This window comes from Lithobates pipiens, unplaced genomic scaffold (assembly GCF_037356315.1).
Source record: "Lithobates pipiens isolate NorthernLeopardFrog02 unplaced genomic scaffold, aLitPip1_a1.2 Scaffold_30, whole genome shotgun sequence".
Classification (NCBI taxonomy): Eukaryota; Metazoa; Chordata; class Amphibia; order Anura; family Ranidae; genus Lithobates; species Lithobates pipiens.
In genome coordinates this window covers 169572595-169578440 of record NW_027507791.1, presented here as the reverse complement: position 1 = coordinate 169578440, position 5846 = coordinate 169572595, and the positions used below count along the sequence as shown (strand labels likewise).

General features: G+C 43.4%; 2 pseudogenes; both read right to left on the bottom strand.

Annotated features, from left to right (window-relative positions):
• Positions 1 to 4826: 4826 nt before the first annotated feature.
• On the bottom strand, positions 4827 to 4945 carry LOC143949433 (5S ribosomal RNA; annotated as a pseudogene).
• Positions 4946 to 5104: 159 nt separating this feature from the next.
• Positions 5105 to 5223, bottom strand: LOC143950069 (5S ribosomal RNA; annotated as a pseudogene).
• Positions 5224 to 5846: the final 623 nt, after the last annotated feature.

The following is a 5846-nucleotide window of genomic DNA, read 5'->3' as shown; positions in this document are numbered from 1 at the left end:
CTTATAGGGCTCAATTCCCCAAAACGTGAGGTGAGTTGGGTCTTTATTGTGATGTGTGCAGAAATGTCTTGATACACTATGTTTATCGAACCCATTGATAATATTCTTAACGTGTTCTTTTATACGCACTCTTAAGGGTCTCTTAGTGCGGCCTACATACTGTAGGCCACAACTACACTGTAAAGCATACACAGCGCCTTCTGTGTTACAGCATATGAAGTCTTTCACCTTATAAGAGTTCCCTGTACTTGTAGATTGGAAACTAAACTTCTTTTCAGGTGGACATCTCGTTTTCTTACATGCGTAACACCGCTTACAAGGGAAGAATCCTTTTCCCGTAAAAAAGGTCAGCCCATTGAATGGTGGATCGGGGATATTTTTTACAACCTTATCTCTTAGAGTTGGTGCCCTCTTATACACAAATTTAGGGCATCGCGGCAACACATTTTTTAGATGCACATCTAAACATAGAATGTGCCAGTGTCTCCTAATGATCTTTTCAAACTTCTTGTGTTGTGCATTATAATTCAGAACAAGGGGCACCTTATTATCTCCTGCCTTCACAGTTTGTTTATCTCTAATAAGATCTATCCTATTCAGTCTTTCAACTTCCGTGATCTTTGTTTCAATCTCTCCCTTCTTATAGCCTTTGTTCATAAATCTCTCTCCCATCCTTCTAGCTTGTGTCCGATAGTCTTCCGTATCTGTACAGTTTCTTCTCAAACGCATAAATTGACCTTTAGGTATGTTGCATAGCCAGTTGCGGTGGTGACAGCTTTTTACTGGTAGATAACTATTCTTATCCACATTTTTAAAGTGCGTCTTAGTGCATAGTCTGTCATTCTCTTGTACAATCTCCAAATCCAGGAAGGATATAGACTTACTACTGACTTGCCAAGATAGGCTAATATTCCTATTGTTTAGGTTCAGATTTTCAAGAAACGTGACTAGACTATTGGTATCTCCCTTCCAGAATATAATAATATCATCAATGTACCTTTTAAATAATATTAATTCTTCAGGTCTATCATGGTATATAGCTTCCTCTTCCCATTGGGCCATAAACAAACATGCCACACTCGGCGCAAACTTAGCGCCCATCGCTACTCCAGTGATTTGATGATAATACTCTCTATCATACCAGAAATAGCTATTTTTTAGACAAAAATCTAGACACTTGACAAGATATTTGCGTTGGAAACATGGTAGGGTACTGTACTTTCTTAATCCCCATTTTACAGCTTCACAAGCTTGATGGTGTTTTATTATTGTGTATAAAGATGAAACATCGGCTGATGCCATATTCCAAGGTCCTGCTTTTTCCGAGGGGTCTTCTATATTTTGCAATATTTGTTTAGTATCCCTTAGGTAGGCTCTTGTTTGTTTAACCACCGGTTGTAGGTACCTATCTATATATTCGCCCATTCTTGAGATTAGGGAATCAATCCCATTAACTATGGGTCTGGGGGGAGGTTTTGTTTTATCTTTGTGTATCTTAGGTAGTGAGTAGATAATCGGGGTCCTACATGCCTCCGGGATTAAATACTTCGCCTCCTTTTTATTCAGGATGTTTCTCTTCAACCCTAGGTGTACCACCTGCTCCAATTCCTTTCTACATTTGAAGACAGGATTCCTTGGTAACTTTGTGTATGTGGTACTATCTTCCAGTAGATTTTTCATACTCTCCTTATATTGGGTTTTCGAAAGAATTACAATACCCCCTCCCTTATCTGCCGGGCGAATTACAATATCTTTCCTCTTCGTCAGCTTCATAATGCCATTCTTTATAAACTTCGGTTCATCTTTTTTCTTAATTTTCAGATCTTTCAAATCTTCTATAACCACTTTTTTAAACACCTCAATATGCTTGTTATTTGAAACAGGTGGGTTAAAAACCGATTTGTTCCTCAAATCACTATGTATAATACCTCCATCTTCTACTGATACCTGCTTTTTAAATGGATTGCTAGCTAGGTATTTTTTAATATTTAATGTCCTAACATATTTCTGTATACTCACATAGGTCTCAAATTTGTCTAGATTTTTTGTAGGGGCATATTTCAGCCCTTTGTCTAGCACACCCAGTTCTTCTTGGGACAGGGGTAAGCCACTGATGTTGAAAATCCCTTCACCTTTTATTCTCTTCTTGGCCTGTATTCGTTTTCCGGCCCTCTTTCCTCTCTTCTTAATGGACTTCTTCTTGGGTCTCTTTGATCGTTCGGATATCTCTGAGGTTGATTTTCCATACCTCTCCCTAAAAAATGCCTATTATGGTAAGAGTCCTGATATTGATTTTGAGTTCTGCCATCCCTATTCTCTTCATCATAATCTCTCAATGGAGCATATTGATTATATGTTGGTATTGGGTATTGCTCATACGGGTAATCACGGGGTGGGCCCCAGTTTCCCCTATGTCCATTCCCATAGTTATATGCTGGGCTCCTTCCATATTGCCCGTGTGCACCTAATGGTGGGCCTCTTTTATCCCTTTGGTCATAGGGTGGCCTATTATTATTCCCATTCTGCGCCCTTTTCTTTTTCCAAAAAGGTTTCTTTCCTCCATTGTGTGGAGTATGATTAGGGTAGGGTGGCCTCCTATCAGTTTTGTATGGAGTGGAATAGTTGTGGTCATTATTTCTTTCATTTTCCCTTGATTGCCTCATAGGCTCATTGACATCCCTATTCTGTGGTTGGTACGCTTGTGGTCTTTGCTGGGTATTTTCTGGTTGTGTGGTTCTCTCTGGTGTAGAGAATGCAGAGATTGGATCTAGATTACTTCCTTGTTTCTGCCATTTAAAAACGTCATCGTTTTTAAAATCATTGATATCCCTAGTGTATTTCTTGCTTTTCCTGGTCTGTACTTCCTTGTCTTTCTTGACAAGGTCTTTATTAAGCTGTGCCATAAGTGTAATAAATTCAGGTTTTTCCTTATGTGTTTCTAGTTCTCCTTTAATCTCTCCTATGGTTTGGTCTATTCTTTTCAGTTTCCTCTGTTTCCTCTCTATAAGGAACTCCAAAAGTTCCAGACCCTTGGTATTGAAAGAACTTTTGGGTGGAGGTGACCGGGACGATAAAAACTCTCACAAATGTAGATATCGCAGACAACCCAGCAGCGTGCCTTCTACACTTGACCGAACAGCCTATTCGAAAATACAAAAAAACCCTCACGATGCAACTCCTGAACGCCGCCTGGGCCTGCATTCCCACACTGTGGAGGCAGCCTCAGCTCCCATCCAAGGTGCTGTGGTATTCCAAAGTCAATCATATTCTCCGGATGGAAGAATTGACCGCCACCCTTCACAACACTGAAGAGGCATTTAGTGTTACATGGAGGCCCTGGAGGTATTTTACTGGTACTCGAGACTACATTCGGGAGGTGAGCAGCGCCCCTGTCCCAGAAAACGACTGAACATCTAACGTTTACCTAAGTAGGCCATGTCTGCCCTGGGTGGCATTCCCCCCCCCCCTCCCTTTTTGTCTTTATTTTTCTTTTTTTCCCCGCCGCCATCCCCCCCCTCCTCTCTCTCCGTCTTTGCACTCTCTTCTCCCCCATCCTCCCTTTTGACTATGCCTTGTCTCCTTACTAGCCTTTGGGACCCAGAAGAACCCCAGGGTTCTGGACACGACCGGCTCATATTTTACTCTGGTTCACATAGGTCATGATAAGCTGGCTCGCTGTGGTCCCAGTTGTTCTCCATGATTACATTTGTCCGAACGGAGCTGCACTAGTTATACTGTACCACATGTCGGAGGTGGGGTTTCTCTCTTTTCTGCATGAAACTGTAGGACTCCCCTCTGAGAACCCAGAGTTATTTGGCTGCCTATTTTTTGTTACCATGTAATTGTGACCCTGGGTCATGCTGTATGGTTGACTGTTATATTTATGTTGTTCTACTTATACTTAATAAAAGAATTAAAAAAATAAATAAAAAATAAGTCAATGCCAACAACTTAAAAAAAAAGCCTATGGTATCGAGAAATCCCAGGCAGTCTCCCATCCAGGTACTAACCAGGTCCCAACTCTGCTTAGCCTCTGAGATCAAATGAGATTTGGCTCTTTCATGGTGATGCAGTAGATTTTTTCAGGCACGCTCAACCCTCTTGACAAACTCCAAGATGGTCACCTTGGGAAACAAACAAAAAAAACAAGTCAATGCCAACAACATAAAAAGAAGCCTACAGCACCTAGTATTCCCAGGCGGTCTCCCATCCAGGTATTAACAAGGCGTGACCCTTTCTAGCCTCTGAGATCAGCGGAGATTGGGCGCTTTCAGGGTGATGTGCCCATAGGCAATCTCTTTGGGCACTCTCATCCCTCTTGAAAAATGCCAAGATAGTCACCCTGGGAAACAAGCGAAAAAAAACAGGTCAACGGCAACAACATAAAAAGAAGAATACGGCACCTGGTATTCCAAGGTCGTCTCCCATTCAAGTACTAACTAGGCCCAACCCTTCTTAGCCTCTGAGATCAGAAGAGATAGTGTGCTTTCAGGGTGATGCGGCTGTAAGCGATCTCTTTAGGCACTCTCAACCCTCTTGATAAATGCCAAGATGATCACTTTGGGAAACAAGCAAAAAAAACAGGTCAACACCAACAACATAAAAAGAAGTCTGCGACATCTGGAAAACCCAGGCGGTCTCCCATCCAGGTACAAACCAGGCCCAACCCTGCTTAGCCTCTGAGACCAAACGAGATTGGGTGCTTTCAGGGTGTTGTGCCCGTAGGCAATTTCTTTGTGCACGCTCAATCCTCTTGACACATGCCAAGATGGTCACCTTGGGAAACAAGGGAAAAAAAACAGGTCAACACCAACAACATAATGAGAAGCCTACGGCACCTGGTATTGCCAGGCTGTCTCCCATCCAGGTACGAACCAGGCCCATCGCTGCTTAGCCTCCGAGATCAGATGAGATTGGGCTCTTTCAGGGTGATTTGGCCATAGGCACTCTCTTTGGGCACTCTGAAGCCTCTTGACCAAGGCCAAGATGGTCACCTTGGGAAACAAGCTAAAAAAACTGGTCAAATCCAACAACATAAAAAGAAGCCTACGACATCCAGTATTCCCAGGCGATCTCCCAATCAAGACACTATCCAGGCCAGATCCTTCTATGGCACCTGGTCTTCCCAGGCAGTCTCCCATCCAGGTACTAACCAGGCCTGACGCTGCTTAGCCTCTAAAATCAGACGAGATCGGGTGCTTTCAGGGTGATGTGGCCGTAAGCGTTCTCTTCAAGACACGCCCAACCCTCTTGACAAACGCCAAGATGGTCGCCTTGAGAAACAACGAAAAAAACAGGTCAAAGTCAACAACATAAAAAGAAGCCTATGGCACCTGGTATTCCCAGGCGGTCTCCCATCCAGGTACTAACCATGAACGACACTGTTTAGGCTCTGAGATCAGATGAGATTGGGAGCTTTCAGGGTGATGGGGCCGTAGGTGATCTCTTTGGGCACTCTCAACCCTCTTGTTAAACGCCAAGATGGCCACCTTGGGAAGCAAGCGAAAATAAACAGGTCAATGCCAACAACATAAAAAGAAGCCTACGGCACCTGGTATTCACAGATCGTCTCCCATACAGGTATTAACCAGGCCGTACACTGCTAGGCCTCCGGGATCAGATGAGATTGTGCGCTTTCAGGGTGATGTGGCCATAGGTGTTCTATTTAGACACTCTCAACCCTCTTGACAAATGCCAAGATGGTCATCTTGGGAAACAAGTGAAAAAAAACAGGTCAACGCCAACAACATAGACCCTGGTGGTCTCCCATCTGACCCAGACCCTGCTTAGCCTCTGAGATCGGGCGCTTTCAGGGTGATGTGACCTTAGGCGAACGCTTCGGGACA